Raw genomic sequence first — 18209 nt, forward strand, 5'->3', positions numbered from 1 at the left:
CCTCTTTAACTTCAGACCATTACTCCTTGTTCTGCCATCTGACACCACTGAGAACAGTTTCTCACCCTCCTCTTTAGAGGTCCCCTTCAGGAAGCTGAAGGCTGCTATTAAATCACCCCTCAGTCTTCTCTTCTGTAAACTAAACAAGCCCAAATCCCTCAGCCTCTCCTCATACGTCTTGTGCTCCAGCCCCTTAATCTTTTTTGTTGCCCTCTGCCGAACCTGCTCCAGTACATCCACATCCTTTCTACAGTGGGGGAACCAAAACTGGACACAATATTCCAGATGTGGCCTCAGCAGTGCCGAATAGAGGGGAACGACTTCTTTGGATCCGCTTGAAATGGTCCTCCTAATGCACCCTAGTATGCCGTTAGCCTTCTTGGCAACAAGGGCACACTGTTTACTCACATCCAGCCTTTCATCTACCATATGATTCCCTCACCTCAATATTAAGGCTATCCTTTCCAAATGAGTTTCCTTTATGGTGGCCAATTTTCACTCCACTTTGGATCCTATCTCCTCCTAAGTTTTGTATTTAATTTTGATCAGACAGGAAAGAAATGTATTTGACAGCGGAAGTTTGACACACATCATTTAGCAGTTTTTGTCTGTGTTACCAACACACTCTTGTTGCCTAGAAACAAGATGCTCGTTGCATTAAGTTTTGAATGCTTCATGCTTTTGAGCATATCTCTGTTTCCACTTGGGGAATTAGAACAGCTGGAAAACACTATTTTTTCCCACTGAAAATTTTGTTTTTTCATTTACCCCACCCTCCCAGAACCTGAAACCTAATGTCCAAGCCCAAATCCCTTTTGTTGACATCCAAAGATTTGGATTCAGAAATCTTGCTATTGTATCCCACAGGAATTGCAGTTTGGTTGATTCAGGGGCAGTGGTTCTGTGCCATGAACCAGGCTGTCTGGATGAACACCTCCCATGATACACAAAGGTCTTCCCTTTTGAAGATTCCCTGCAATGAATCAGTGCATGTTCTGGGATGTATCTAGCTGGAGAACGCACCCCTAGAAAGATAACAGGGATATAAATAGCACCCAAAATACAATTTCTATTAGTCACCACAGCAATATTTTTTTAAACATTTTTGAAGACATGTCAATTTTTTTTTGGAGGGGGGGCAGTGTTTTCTATGAAAAAGCAAAAGTTTCTGTGAAAGGCAAGGAGTTTTTGTTAAAAAAAATGGCTGATCAAAAATAGTTTCGATGGAAAATTTTCAACCAGCTGTAATTTTAATCAGAATGTTTAAATGAAAATCCTAAGGAAAAAAAAACAAACATTGAAGCAAACATGGATTTGGGTGCCAAGTCTGTGAATTACAAAGTGTAGGGCAGTATTAGAGTGTGTTGAGGTGACAGGGGGAAGGGCTTACTCAACATAGATATACATGTAAACTTACCTTTCTAAAGTCTTCTTCCACTCCCATTGTTCCTTGGTATTTATTACTTGGTTCATGCTGACTACCTGGGAATGAAACATCACTACAGATAAGATGCAAGAATGCTTCAGGTAACTGTGATACTACATTCTGCTGGCATATTTTCATGTGATCAGGAATTAGCAAGAGGATTTCATGCAATCAGTGGAAAGGTTGTCATTGGGATCAATGGTTCAGGACAGCTCTCAATTCCTTTCCTAAGGAGGTAAATGCAGAATAGACTGATACAATGGAAACTCTGAGCAGGAGACATGTGATCGCTGCCAAAACCACCCCTTTACTATGGATGACTTACATTTTCAAGGTGCTTAACGGACGTTAGTTTATTTTTACCATGCATCTAAGGGCAAGGTAATTCTAACTTTTATCATTCCTATTCTACAGATGAACAGATTCTCTTTCTCTCTCTCTCTCTCTCTTTGTTGCATACACACCCACCCACCCACACACATTCATATATGGATATATAAGCATAGACCACCCTGTTGTTAATATAGAAACACATAGGCAATATTTACACTAGCCCCCTCCTTTCAGAGGGGGCATGTTAATGAGGGATTTCGGAAGATGCTAATGAGGTCCTACCATGCATATGCAGTGCCTCGTTAGCATAACGACAGCCACGCGCAATTCAGAAATGCCATTTCGAAACACAATCCACCAGTGTAGACAGGAGCCTTTCAAAAGGAACCCCTGATTTCGAAAGCCCCTTTTTCTCATTTCCAAAATCCCTCATTAAGATGCCCCCATCAAAAGGAGGGGGCTCATGTAGACACAGCCATAGTTAAGGGTTCCAACAAAACTAACCAGCAGTTGTGTAGCACTTTAAAGACTAACAGAATTATTTATTAGGTGATGAGCTTTTGTGGGGCAGATCTACTCCTTCAGCTCATCACCTAATAAATCATTTTGTTAGAGATCTGAAGAAGTGGGTCTGCCCCACAAAAGCTCATCACCTAATAAATTATCTTGTTAGTCTTTAAAGTGCTACATAACTGCTAGTTTGTTTTGTTAGAATACAGACTAACACAGCTTCCTCTCAGTTACTATTTAATAGTGAAGGGTTGTTTCTTTCAGCTATGCAAACATGCATCAGTTTCACGGCTGTAGCTCATGAATATGTTCCCTATTATTGCATATTTTTGTACAACCCCCCTCCTTTTGGCTATTTCTCTCTTCAATATTAAACCTTCTTTTGCTACGTAGACTTAAAACATTTTCTACCCAGGTTCACAGGTATACACAGGTTCTATTTCTTGTACTGCTTTTTTAAGCTTCTATAATTTCACATTTGTATTTCTGTTTGTTAGCGGTAATTTAGTGTTACTCTGCTACATTTCAAATAGTCATATTATTATTTAAAATATTGAAAAACACAAGTATGAATGAATAATATTGCAGGTCTCATAACTGGTAGGTGTTCATAGCACTTTTATATTCTTTACTGTTATGGTGAAAATAAAAGTAGGAATACAAATAACTCTGTTTAGTCCCATTTTATGTAGCAGGTGACCATAAAAGTAAGTGGTGCTGATGCAGAAAAACTCTCTAAAGTCAAAGTTGTTAAAACTTTAAGTTTTAGACAGTAAGCTTTGAGACTGCTAAATTTCTCTCACTTATACTGACTGTATCTAGGTTTTAAAATGAAATAGTATTATTTTGAATGAAATAGTATTATTTTGAACCTCTTTCCAAATAATACATTTTGGTACGAACATCAGGTGCTAGTTCAACAAAAGTAACACAGTACAGAGGGTACATTGCAAACAGCATCTTATAGTATCAGACAAAGAGAACCTTTTACAAACCCCATGTCTCTAATTTCATTTTAGAAAATTAGATACTCAGAATTTTGCATAAGATAACTGTATTACTGGGATGCAATTTGGCCCAGGTTCCTAGCTTTAGTGCATGTGGCTTCTTAATAAAAAGTGTCAGTTAAAATGAAAATACAGCTTGGGTAATTAAATTTAATTGGATCTTGTCACTTTAAATCCTCTTCGTTTTGGAGTGTTTCTACAGAATTGCAGCTTCTGGTTTGCTAATTTCTTTATTGCAAGCTGTGCGCTGAACCTGACTGTCCTATAATAAAGTGGGACCTTATTTTTGTAGTGGGCTTTGAACCATGAGTGTAATAATAATCAAAAAGGGGGGAAGCTAATGTATTGGTAAAACAAAACAAAACACAAATTATTTCCTTTATTTCCTACATTTGTAGTTAGGGAATAAGGTAATGCCTGTGTTTATTAACTCTGTAACTCTCCTGTTAGTTTAGGACGTTACCTTTTTGTGCAAGATCTCATGAATACTACAGTATGCCATATCAGTGACAGGCAGCAGAGCAGTTATTATTTTTTTTTATGTATCTGAAATGTTTGGGCAAGCAGTTGGGATCATGCAAATTGAAGTATTCATACGTAGGTCAAGCAGGGTGCAGGCAGCCACAATGCAAATGATGTGTACTGCCTGCCAATAGCAACAGCTCTGATTCGGAGGGATCACCCTCTCCAGGGGTGAGAGGTAATTCAGATTCTTTATTGCATCTGCACATGCACAGCATCAAAAAACAAGACAGATTTCAGTGTATGTGTTGAAGTGGTAAAATGCCAGCAATACGATGAAGACAGTCAGCCTACTGTACGTTGAACTGATGCTAATTTTTTAAAGTTTGCTGATCGAAATCTAATGTTTACACTGCAAATTAAAACCAGTTGAATGTATGTGTATATTCCGATTTTACATATAAAAAGCAACATCATGGCATCCTCTATTAGCAGATAGGTCACTTGCATTTCATTAGTACTGAAACACACACAGAAGTGTAAGATACGAGACCTTCTTTTTCCACTATCACAATAAAGTTTCCCTTATTTTATGAAAAACTGGATGACTATAATAGTTATATTTTAGAAAGGAGGAAATGCAAATATCTCAAATAGACAAGTTATAAAAATAAATTTGTCTATTTATTATATTTTTTGTGCAACAAGTGTGCCTCAGACTTTGCAGATGTCTTTATGACAGGCTCCTGCTCCAAGCAGTTTACAGTCCAAGAAATAGATTGTGCTTTTTAGTACCTAGTCCTGAGTAAGGTGTTGTGCACAGTTGAACTGCCCTGGCAGCAGCCCCAGGAACATTTGTGACAGTATTGCAATTCCTTTCTGGTTGTCTTAACTTAGAATATATGGGCTCAAGGAGTCTGAGGTGTTAACAGAATCCAGTCACTGTCCAATATTAAATTGTGTTAAACAAGGTTTGCCATCTGGAGAGACCTTAACTTGGTCAAAATCATTGCAAACACACCATTACAAATCCTATTTCAACCTTTTATTATAAGTGTAAGAAGAAGAAGAAGAAAAAAACAGGGAAAGTATTTGAAAGGTGATGTGTTAAATTAGGCTTTTATTTAAACTACTTTTCTCTTTAGATGGGGAGAATCTCTAGAAGGAAAAGAAATCCCTGTCTGGAAATAACAGTTTTGGAGTTGGGCTCCAGTTGTTGTTGCTGGTGTTGTTAAAATCCAGTCCCATTTTCTAAGAGGATAAACACCCAAAAGGAAGCAAAAAGAACAGCAATGAGAAAATGCAACTTCTGTCTCTGGCATTAACTTTTCACTTGCAAACTCACTGCTGAAAAAGCACAGGCCAAGCGTGTGGTCTTATTAGCCACTACAAGACCTATCAAACTTGCACCAGCATCGGGCTGTTAGGGGATTATTTTAACCTGCTTCTTTCTGGTCACAGGCTTACAGCACTGTTTAAAACTATGCAGACTTGGAGGGCAAAGCCAGACACTTTTTAGAGAGAAGGAGAAAGATAGCAAAGAGAAGATATAAGATAGGGAAGAAAAATGAAACCTGAGGAGGGGGGAAACACAGTGTCACATCCCAGGTGGTGTTTGGGAAGCAATACTCTTAAAGCAGTTGCGTACTTGTGAAAACTTTGCCGAGTTCATTTAAGCCTCATGAAGGTATATTGCAAGTACCTGTCTGGTTCCTCAGCCCGGCTCCATTGACTTTATTGGAAGGATCCCTATATAACCTGGAAAAAGTCCTGAGCCAGCTTCTTTCGCAGCTTCTTTAAGGGCCTTAACTTGTGCCCATTAGAGTCAGAGGCATGGCTTCCATCAAGGTCAGAAGTGCAGTATCAGGATCTAATACAACAAAATTAACAGCTTCTCTAACCAGAGGAAGAGCTAAACAGATACAATAGCAGCAGAACTGGAGTCCTGCTCTCTAATATTTTCCAGTTTTAATAGGTCATTCTGTTCTGCAAGGAACAATGGTCATACAGATACAGCTTCTTTCCTCTGATACCACTATCTCTTTACAACAATGTTTGGTTTCATTAATTTTGCTACATTTTAATATTATAGTAAAAGCAAATTGTTTTCAGTTATGGAGGATTTCCGTTTTAATGGTACATTTTTATGCAGTATCCTACATTCCAAATATTATTACTTAACAAAGAAAACAACGACAAACCTTACTTGACCTTCTGTTCACCAATTTAATAGCGTATTTTAAGTGAAAATTTATACAGGCTGCTTGTTCAAAAATTACAAAATTTGCAAAGCACTTATTAGCACCTCTGACCTCAATGAAACTCTTAGAATTTGCATGAGGTACCGTTTACCAATGCAAGTAATAAGTCCACAATCAGCCCTGTTCTGTACTGTGTATGGATGTTGAAACTGGAGATACAATACATTAAAAAGCACATTTTCAGGTAGAAATGCTGATGTGTTGAACTATTCTCTGGTTTATAGAAACACACAGTACCTACAAAAACTGTATTTCCCAAGCATTTCCCATGGGTCTGATTTTGAGCGCTTCTCCTAAACTTCATTTCCTCTGAAATCAATGGGAAGATGCTTAGTATATCAAAACCAGCCCTCAGATCATTTATTATACATATTATTTATTGTAGGAGGTGACTTTTGGCACTTGCCATAGTCATAGGTAACTAGATATTCGTTATAAGCCCTGTTTTCACGTGCTCAGAAATTTCTGATAAAGTCTTCTTTGGGGCTGATAGTTTTCTTATTTTGTAACAGCTGGAGATAATATATATGCCTGTGTATTTTTGACACATAAACAAAATTCCACAGCTATTTTTGCACGATAGGAAGATGCAAAACATGCTTGTCTCAATGTAAGAAAAGTAAGGTGCCTTTTTTGCTTCTGGATAACTTATAGATTTGAAATGTTTAGGTTGTCTACTCTAGTTTTCTGATCTTCTATGAATTATAAGTATCTAATAACATAGAAACAGACTATGATACATTAGACTAATGCTGGGAGCTATGATACCAACTGTGTGTTCAAAGTGCATAGGGGCTATTAGAAAGGAAATATAACATATAAGAGTGAATATAAAAACATAGGAACAGCCATAGTGAGTCAGAGCAAAGGTCCATCTATCCCAGTATCCTGTCTCCCGACAGTGAATGCCCAGTGTCAGGTGCCCCAGAGGGAATGAACAGACCAGGTAACTTGTAAGTTATCCAGCCCGAGTCATCCATTCCCAGCTTCCGAAAAAGAGAGGCTAAGGACACCATCCCTGCCCATCCTGCCTAATAGTCATTGATGGATCTATCCTCCTTCTTTGAACCCTGTTATTGTCTTGGCCTTCACAACATCCCCTGGCAAAGAGTCTTGCAGGTTGACCAGGTGTTGTGAGAAAAAAAATACTTCATTTTGTTTGTTTTGAACCTTCTGCCTATTAATTTCATTGGTGACCCCTGTCTCTTGTATGATGAGGAGTAAACAACACTTCCTTATTTATCTTCTCCACACGAGACATGCATTTATAGATCTCTATCATATGCCCCATTTGTCATGTCTTTTCGAAGCTTAATTTCTCTTCATATGGAATAATAAAAGTCACTAATAATTTTTGCTAAAGTTTTCTGCGCATTTTCCAATTCCAATATTTTTTTTTGAGATTGGGCAATCACATCTGAACACAGTATTTAAGATATGGGCATACTATGAATTTAAATAGAAGCAATATGATACTTTCGTCTTATTTTCTATCCGTTTTCTAATTACAGGTTGAACCTCTTTAGTACAGCACCCTTAGGACCAGACCCGTGCTGAATTAACAAATTTGCTGGACCATGAGATGACAATATTGTCTAGCAATATTACTAACACTGCCACTGGTTACTGGGCTCTTAGAAGACATTTAGGGGTAAATTACAGCTAAATAACAGCACAGAATACTGAGAGCCAGGAATAGTGGCCATAAACAAACTTCCTGGGACCACCGGAAACTGGGCCACACCCATGATAAGTGGTCATCTGCCTGACAAAAATAATGCCAAATTACGGATGTTGCCAGAAAAGAGAGTACCAGATTAGAGAGGTTCAACCCATATTTCCAACATTCTGTTAGCTTTTGCGACTGCTCTACGCTTTTAGTGGATGTTTTCAGAGAACTACTCACAATGACTTCAAGATCTCTTTCTTGAGTACTAGCAGCTAATTTAGACACCATCCTTTTATATGTACACTTGGAATTATGTTTTCCGATATGAATTACTTTGCATTTTTGAACAATGAATTTCATCTGCCATTTTGTTGTCCAGTCACCCATTTTTCTGAGATCCTTCTGTAGCTCTTTTCAGTCTACTTGGGACTTCACTACCTTGAGTAGGCATAGATGTTTTCTGTATGGTGCTTTCGTCTTGCCACCTCCTTTATATTCCCATCTCTTATCACTTGGTCACTGTAGTAGAGTGACTTAATTGGTCCCAAGAAGTGGATGAAAGCAAGCTAGTTGAAGCACAGCCCAGATAAGACTGCAATCATGCCTATAAGATGGAAGAAGCAGAGGGAAAAGATTGTGATAATTGTATTTGTGTTAGGTTGGTTTATAGCCCGAGGTTCTTGTCTGATTTCCCACTGGCATGTGATACTCAGGTATCACTTTCTGGATTTAGTTGATTTCAAGACATGCTGCAAGAATTGGCTGTTTTTCTGTTTCCCTGCCCAGCCAATGGAAGAAGAGGGTGGCTGTTGAAGGAGCTGGATGCCTGGCTGTAATTTTGTTTCTTTTGTTGGCAATTGTGCCAACCTGTAGCTGTTTTCTTTTTGTTCTAATGTTCATGAGATCACAGACTGTAATTTTGGCAAACTCAGAAACACCAACAAATTCTTCCATCATCCCCTCAAATCTAATTCCACTAGATTCTCACTTTTTTTAGAACTGGTGTGTGAATTTAGTGCTCTCAGCCCAGCCTCAACTCTTTAATAGAGACTAGGGTCACAGCCTACTGAGCCAGCTTCATCACAGGCCAGCCAATAGATTTGGGGGGAAATCCCTTATCTCTCCTGTCATTACTTTCTTTGTGGTACCAGACCTCACCCTTCCTGCTTCTCACCAGCACATTTTCTCTCACCCAGTCATTAGTTTCCCCTACCCTTTCTGAGGGGAAGCCTTTTAACCTAGCCCCAGCAGGTTCTTGACGCATTGAAGGTGTTAGCCTGTTTTCTCCCTTGCTTCTGACATGCTGTTAAACACCTCCAGGTGTCTGTCTGATTGTGTTGCAACAGCCTCTGTCCTGGTCACTCAGGGGGTGTCTCTATAGCCAATTTATTTCAGAATAACAGCTGCTATTCCGAAATAACTTTGCAAGTGTCTACACATTGCAACTGCTAGTTTGATATTATTTAAATTATTTAATAATTTCAAAATAGTATATGCCTTATTTCAAAATTGGTAAACCTTATTCTATAAGGGATAGTGCCTATTCCAATACAGATAATTCAAAAGAGGGGCCGTGTAGAGAGGGAATAGGGGTTATTGAGAAATAAGCAATAGAGCATCCAGGGGCTCTAATCCAAAACAGCTCTATTGTGTGTGGATGCTCTATTTCAAAATAGCTGAATGCTATTTCAATATGCATCTTGTGAATCTATTCCAGAATGTGTAGACATAGACACAGTGATCAGAATATTTGCCTTCCATCAAGCTCCTGCAAACAGGAGCAGTGAACAGGGAGCTTGCCTGGGAAAGCATCCAAGAGGAGCTCAGGTGAGTGTGGCTTTTGGGGGTTCGCATTATGAGCTGGTGGGTTGAATATCTGCCTGTGTGTCTGAGCATTTGTTTTGCAAAAGGGGCAGCTTGAAAGAGTGTGTGGCAGTTTGATAAGTTCTTCCTTTCCTGTTTCAGAAACAGCATTTGATAAGTTTGCAAGGTGTGAATTGAGAGTGCTTTGTTCCAGGTGGGCCTTCAGGGGCTGATTAGATTGGAGGCAAGGCTTTGAGCTGGGCCTAGCTAGCCCAGCAGCCTTATAAGAAGGCAGCCACAGAGAACACTGTGAGCAGTGAACAGGAGCAGCTATCAGGGAGTTTGCCTGGGAGTTCACCTTGGGGGTGAGCCCCATATCAGTTGTCCCTGTCTTTTAGGTTTATTTCTCTTGTGCCCTTCAAGGCAGCACTAGAAACATCTAGGGGAACTCTCTGAAGAAAGGGGAGTAATGGATGGTGACATGGCTACTGGGAAGTCTGATGTTGTGACCTGCATTGTATTTGCAACGTTTGTCTTTCTCCCAGATGATAGGAAGAATTTTGTATGTCCCAAGTGCAAGCTGGTTGCCATTTTGGACGAGAAGGTTAGAGGTCTCAAGGTGCAAATATCAACCCTTAGGTCCATCAGAGAAGGTGAAGACTTTCTAGAAAGAAGTCACCATTTAATACTGCAGGAACAGAAGGCTGTTCAAAATAAGAAAGAGAAATGGAAGCATGTTACCTCCAGGAGAAGAAAACCAATTCAGCTCTCTCCAACTCCATTGGAGATAAGCAACCACTTTCAGCCTCTCTGAATAGGTAATATGGTAGAAATAACTGGGGCAGATACCTCACAGATACCTCCATTCCTCACAGGGAATGGATCAGAAGAAGACCCCACAGATTGTAAGGCATGGGATGCACAGTCCTAGGGATAGGCATTCTATGACCACCACCCTGAAGAGAAGAGGATGGATGGCAGTGACTGGGGACTCCTTCCTAAGAGGGACAGAGTCATCCATCTGCTGTCCAGACCTAGAATCCCAGAAAGTTAGCTTCTTGCCAGGAGCTAGAACCCAGGATGTTACAGAATCTCTTCCAAAAATCATCAGACCCACAGACTATTACCCCTTCTTACTTCTCCATGTAGGAAGTAATGATACAGCCAAAAGCGACCTTGATGAGATCACTATGGATTACGTAACCCTAGGAAAAGAGATCAAAGAAAATGGAGCACAAATGGTGTTCGCGTCCATCCTCCCTCTGGAAGGAAGGGGTTCGGCTAAAAATTGTCAAATCGATTATGTAAATGCATGGTTGTATAAGTGGTATAGCAAAGAAGGATTCACCAAGGGCAAGTCCTGCTGACCAACCTGATTAGCGTCTATGATGAGGTAACAGGCTCTGTGGACATGGGGAGGTCAGTGGATGTGATATACCAAGCTTTTGATACAATGTCTGACAGCATTCTTGCCCATAAGTTATGGAAGCATGAATTGGACACATGGGCTATAAGATAGATAGAAAGCTGGCTAGACAGTTGGGCCCAATGGGTAGTGGTCAATGGCTCAGTATCTGGATGGCAGTCAGTTTCAAGTGGAGTGCCCCAAGGCTTGGTTCTGGGACCGGTATTGTGCAACATCTTTATTAATGGCCTGGATGAGGGACTGGATTGCACCCTCAGGAGTTTTGAGGATGTCACCAAGCTAGGGGGAGAGGTAGATACGTTGGAGGATAGAGATAGGATTCAGAGTGACTTGAATAAATTGGAGGATTGGGCCAAAAGAAATCTGATGACCTGACTGGCTGAGCAGCAGTACAGTGGAAAGGGACCTAGGGATTATAGTGGATGAAAGGCTGGATATGAGTAAACAGTGTGCCCTTGTAGCCAAAAAGGCCAGTGGCATATTGGAGTGCATTAGGAGGAACATTTTGAACAGATCTAGAGAAGTTGTTGTTCCCTTCTATTCAGCACTGGTAAGGCCACATCTAGAGTATTGTGTCTGGTTTTGGGCCCAGTACAGAAAGGATGTGGATGTGCTGGAGCAGGTTCAGCGGAGGGCAACCAAAATGATTAAGGGGCTGGAACGCATGTCCTGTGAGGAGAGGCTGAGGTATTTGGCTTATTTAGTTTACAGAAGAGAAGACTGAGGGGTGATTTAATAGCAGCCTTCAACTTCCTGAAAGGGTGGTCTAAAGAGGATGAAGAGAAACTGTTCTCAGTGATGACGGACAGCAGAACAAGGAGTAATGGTCTGAAGTCACAGAAGGAGAGGAGTAGGTTGGATATTAGGAAAAACTACTTTACCAGGCGGGTGATGAAGCACTGGAATACATTGTCTAGATAAGTGGTGGAATCTCCATCCCTAGCGGTTTTTAAGTCCCAGCTTGACATAGCCATAGCTGGGAAGACTTAGTTGGGGTTGATCCTGCTTGAAGCAGGTTGCTGGACTTGATGACCTCTTAAGGTCCCTTCCAGCTCTGTAACTCTATGGTTCTATGATTTCTGTAGCCAAATGATCTGGGTCTATCCTAATTGTCCACCACCAAGCACTATAAATATACTTGTGCAGGGCACACAGGCAATGAAGAAACTTTTCTTCACATGCCAACCTTATTTCTTTACAGGTTTTTTATAGTTGGGCAGTGGACCATTTGTCTTCTCTCCATTCCCCAAAACTTCCTGCAGAAGTTGGCTCAATAATCTCATGCTCAGCAGTTTGACTTCATTTTCCAGGTCTTCTCCCGACCAGCAATGTCTAGAAATACTAAAGGTACTGTGAACACAACTTCTGAGAAAGAATAGACTTGTGTTGTTCTCAAGAAACCAGTCAAATTCAACTGACAGGAGCAATGGGAATTCCCAGAAGAATGGCCTATCGACCACAAAGAAGGAGCCACAGGCAGGAAAAATGGAAAAATATCATTAAGAGGAAAAGAAAAGAAAAGAAAAGAAGTGTAAAGAAAAGTGAGGAAAAAAGGATGAGATTTGAACATTATCTAAAATCTCTCTATTTCCAAATGCAAAGCCAAACTGTGGCATGTAGCCACTGGCCTGACTAGAGGGCATGGTACAGCCATGGAACTCTCTGGGGAGCTTTGGAGAAATTGCCAGCTTGGATGTGCTGAAGGAAAAGTCTTTCTGCCCTTTAAATTCAGAGTGACAATTTTCTCATGCCCTCACATGGGCCATTCACCCCCTGTCACCCATTCCCAGATTCTAGCAAACAGAGGCTAGGGACACTTTACATCTTTCCCACAGCATTTTTAAATGGTCTCCATCCTTCAGGAGGAGAGGTAAAGGTTTTATTTTCAAAATCACCTGAACCTCTGGATTCTATACTGCAAATGTCTGACAATGTGATATTTCAGACAAGATAAATTATAAATGACTCTTGGAAATGAAGGTTTTGAATTCAAAAGGAAACACTAGCATTTTTAAATGTTTTAGACAGCCTTCAGAAAAGAGAAAATGGGAAAAGGGCCTTTAATAAATGTCACTTATATGGCACCATAGCCTTTTTAGAATGACTTGTATTTTTGATTAACTTCATATGAATGTTACATCATTTCAATCCAGACATACTTGTTTTCCTTGGAGCACGTGAATTCACTGTTATGAAAAAAGACTTATAACATGGTTTAAAGGTCCATTGGCTAAAGAGTGATTCCTGGTCAACATTACTAATTACAGTCGTTAACATACTGAAGGAAAGACACAGAGAATCAAATATTTACTCATAATAATACTTATGTCTCATATAATAGTAATTATTGGTGTCAGAGATGGATTAAAAATGAGAATTTTTTCTCTTTCTTTTCTTCCATCTCTATGTTCATTTCTTTAGATGAGGTCATTCCCTAGCTGAAGGATGACCATGCTGACTAGTCCTTAGTAGGCCCAATCCTACTCTCTTTGAAGTCAAGGGCAAAATTACTTTTGATGATCCTCTCTTGAAGGTTTATGTAATGAAACAGAGTGCTTCAACAACACTATGAGAGACTTCATTGTTCCTCTGAGGAATCTTCAACCTTTGACAGCACCTCTTTACAAGCATTACCTTCATGGAACTCCTTAGTTTACAGATGTCTTGTGAGAGATTAAATGAGAAGAAAAGAGAAAATAAAGCTAATGGATGACACTAAGCATTTGCTTCATAAAGATTGTTTTTGGATGCTTATGCCATAGCTATGTTTCTTGGCCTCCACTGAGTACAGAGTCTCTAACTGTAGTTATTTCAAGCTGTGGACAACTAGGTTATACTCAACTGCTTTCACCCGATGGGTGATTTGAGTTCCTCTCATTGTAAGGAAATGTTTGATTACTTTGTGGATAAAATGAACGTATTTGTTAAAAACTGTCTTGTGTCTCTGATGACCATTGACACATGCTGAGTTACAAGAGGGTATTGGGAATTTTTCATTCAACAACTTGTCTTTGGTTCAATATTCCTGCTAGTTGGCAAAGTCTAGTGGGAGAAAAACATAGTGCCTTTTTTGGTAGAAATTGCCAGTGCTTCTTAAGAGGGCAGATTGCTGGCTTCTAATTTACAGACTCTGTTCAAGAAATTGTCTCTTGATGCTGACTTTGGCAGGGTTCCCTTTTGTCTGGCTCAGGTCTCTTGCTTCTGACCCTGACTGTAGGGTCTAGGCTGTGGCTACCTCTGCTGTTTGGGTCAATTGTCCTGTCTTCTTCCCTATGCTCCTTATGGCTAGGGCTGTCAGCCTGGCTGGCGAAAGGGGAACCCAAGCACATCCCCGTCTCCAGGTCCCTTTCAAGCACTCTCTCCGTTCCTTATCCGCTTTTGTCTTCTCTTTGTCTGCTTTACAGTGGCTTTCCAAAGTCCCCCACCTCCTCTCTCACACTCTGCCCAGCTGTATTGTCAGCTGGCTCTTGTTAATTGACCGCAGATTGCTCTCACCTGCCTTGCAGCCCTAGCTGCTTCTCTAGCTCAGGCTGACAGCCTGAGTTGCCTTTTCCGCCATCCTATTAGGGTCTAATGGTCTCCCTGTTATAGTTCAACTAATTTTTTCGGTCATCTCTGATTAAGACTATTCAGAAGGTTGTTGTTACATGAATCTCACAGAAACTAGAAGTTTCATATTTCCTGGATCTGGAGTGATGTGGGTCCAGGACTGAGTATGGAGCAGAAAGTCCACTGGTTGCACTGATAGACTTCCTCTTGCTGATGGATGTGTCCGTCGGTTATGTGTTCACACTGATATGGATGGAAACTCTCAGTTGCCTTGACTATTATGACCATGATGTGTTAGTATCTGTCCTGTGGACTGTAGAAGGATTTGAGGGGGTTGCTCTTGGGTGTATCAATCAATTACTTTCAATGGTGACACTGGACAGTTATTTGTTATTGCCAAAGGTATTCAAATGTGGGGACCTTTCAGGGTTCCATTTTGCCTCTTCTCCTATTCACTGTGAATGTGGGATATTATTAGGTTTAGAGAAGAGGCATTGGCTATGTTATTTTTATCATGCTTATGACACCCAGCTTTATATTTGTAACTGAAAGGAACTAGGCAGTGCTTCCAAGTGCTTAACCAATGTCTGGGTGGAACTGGAGCCTGGATAAAATCCAGCTGTCTTGAGTGCCATAAAATTTGTTGTTGGCCTCAGCCACCATTAAATGTAATCAACTCTGGCATTTCTGGTAATGAATTTTGATGCATACGTTAAAGAATTAAATTCTGATCTGGCACACATTCAGGTCAATGGAGAGATCCCATTGGTTTAAATGGCAGTATGTGTCTCTGAGTAAATAAATCAAGACCTACAATTTCTAAAACCACGTTGAATGCAGAGGTTTTACAAAATGGTGGGAGCTGTGTGGTTTCTGGTTTGCCAATGAAAAGCAGGCATGGAGCTTTTATAACCTCCCAGAGGAGACCCTCCCAAATATTCTGGCTCAGCCATTCCAGAGGGGAAGATTGCTTTTGTCTTTTTTATATTTTAAACTCTCTTCATAAGATGTTTTTTACAAAAACTAGCTATTTAGATTTAAATGATTTTTATTACATCCAATCTTTGAAGGTGAAGGAAATAGAATAAGGTCAATCACAATTTTTGATTTTTTAACAAGGCTATTCATTTGATTTTTTCCCTCATTGAGTGAACTTAGATATAAAATATACTTTGATTCTGAACGTCATGCCTTTCCATTTCATTTGGTATCATCCAGATAAACTGGTGTAAATTCTGCTGAAAGCCAGCAGAGTTCTTCCAGGTTCACACGAGCAGAACTGAGTTCAGAATGTGCCCAAGTCACTTGAATTTAATCTCATTCCCTTTTTCATAATCCACCTAACATATTGTTTTCTCTCGTCCACTTTGTTAAGCGGAAAAAAAGTTGCTTTCAAAAAGAAATGATGATCACTAGGCTAAAATTTGACTTTAAAATGCCACGAAACACGTCACGCCCCAAATAATGGGGAAAATGATGTTGCTACCCTCATCTAAATCCATAAATCACCTGAGCAAAATTTGTTTCTCATGAAACCTATTTGTCTTCTTTTTTTTTTTTTTTTTTACACCTTCGTGCATATACACATCTATTACTGATGCAGGTAAGCTACAACTCTTTTTGAATGTGAAATTGAACTAGCAGCCTTTGATCTGAACTACAGGCTGATCTGAATTCAAGAGAAGCCTACTGCTGAGCCACATTCCCATTCAATTCATTAAACCATTCACTTCCCTGCTCCTCATCACACCGACTCCTAATTTGACAATGACAAAGAGCTCCACAGTGATTTTAAATTTCATAATTTTAATCTGTCAAGTCTGACATTTAATTAGTGCCCTTCTAACCTGTGCCCGCTCGCTTGAAGGTTACTGTTGGTTTTCCTTTAGAAATTGTTCCTCTGGAAGAGTGGATTAATAAATATGTACATAACTGGCAGGGATAAAGACAATACACACACAATGGTCTATTAGTTCCAAATCTAGACAGATGAGGTTAATAATATTTTAACGTGCTGCTTTATTGTATTAAGAGTGATTAAGCCCTTGGCTCAATCCTGTATGAGTTGTTCATTGAAAACATAAAATATAAGGTCTGTTAAGCAAAGTCTAGTGAGAACAGTTAACCAAACTACAGTAAAACCATGTTCATAAGTCACATTACAGGACTACATCATTTCTGAGATGTAATTTCTTGAGTTTGCAAACAGAGTGGAACATTTAGGTGCTTACTAGATGGGCTAATTGGATTCTGATCACCAGTTGGTTTATGAAAATATAACTTGTTGGGAGTAATTTCGCGCAGAGGTTTTCCACATTAAAACGTCACCATTTGAGGACTAGATTTAAATTTGACTCGGTTCACTTGCTAAATGAATTTGGTGGGTTCAAATCAGTCCTGTGTGAACATTAGTGCATATTAAAAAAACAAAAAGCCAATCCCAGAATCTGTTAATAATGGCACAGTGGTCACTCAGGCTGCATCTAGACTACAGACAAATTTCGAAAGGACATCTTTTGAAAGCAAATGTCAGAAGATGGCCATTCGAAATTTAGTGTCCCCACATCCCAATGGGAGCAAAGTTTTGACCCACCCTTTCGAACTTCCCTCACTGCACTTTTGAAAAAGAGCGTCTATACGTCCAAGAGCACTCTTTGGAAAGAACGGGGGCAGGAAGCACCACGGGCTGGGTCATATGGTGGACGAGCCCATCTGGAGTTGCCACCTGCCATCCCTTTAAAGGACCCTCACCCAAGGCTTGTCCTACACACACCAAGGGCCAGCGACCTGTCACTAGACATGCAGTGAGAGCGAGCAGAGGAGGCATCCCAGGCCCCAGTGGACCCTGAACAGCTCCCTCCCCTCATACAGGCTGTGGCTGGCGCACTAGCTGCAGTGCTGGCTGCTATGCACCAGTGGCACCAGGTGGTCACCCAGCTAGCCAGCCTCCTGAAGACTGTCCTTAGGGGCTGACAACCCCACCCGGTTCCCCAGGTCATCCGCTGCTTGTGGAACTCCCCTGCAAGCAGTGACCGGTGGGACCGGCTGGTGCTGGAGGACTGGGGTGATGACCAGTGGCTATAGAACTTAAGGATGACCAAGGGCTGGAACTGTGCCACTGACTCACCCCAGTTCTCCAGCACCATGACACCCACATGAGGCCAGCAATCCCACACCAGAAAATGGTGGCCATCACCCTGTGGAAACTGGTCACCGCAGACAGTCACTGATCTGTCAGCCACCAGTTTGGGGTGGTCAGGGCCACCATCAGGGACATCCTCAACAAGGTAAGCCACGTCCGGGTCACACACATAGCGCATGTGGGGGGGGCAGGGGATGCCCCACCAGGGGGCACCTTTGGGGACCTCGGTGGATGGACAGGGGCAGAGACCGGTGGGGTATCCCCGACTTGGGACAGGGTTGGGGACTGGTGGGGTGAGGCATCCCCTGCCAGGGACCAGGGTGGGGAGGGGGACAGGTGTGCATGTCACACCCCAGGCCACACTCACAAGCGCACCCCTTTGCTCTGCAGCCTTGTCTGGGCCATCAACAAGGTGCTCCTGAGGCAGCTGATCCATGTCGGGGACCTGGACAATGCCATGCAGGGCTTCCAGGAGCTGGGCTTCCTGAGCTGCTTCAGGGCCCTGGATGGCACCCACATTCCCATCAGGGCCCCAGAGCACAGTCACAATGCATATGTAAACTGCAAGGGCTACCACTCCATGATCCTGCAGGTGCTCATCGATAGCAAAGGTTGGTTCCA

This window comes from Carettochelys insculpta, chromosome 1, assembly GCF_033958435.1.
Source record: "Carettochelys insculpta isolate YL-2023 chromosome 1, ASM3395843v1, whole genome shotgun sequence".
Taxonomy (NCBI): Eukaryota; Metazoa; Chordata; order Testudines; family Carettochelyidae; genus Carettochelys; species Carettochelys insculpta.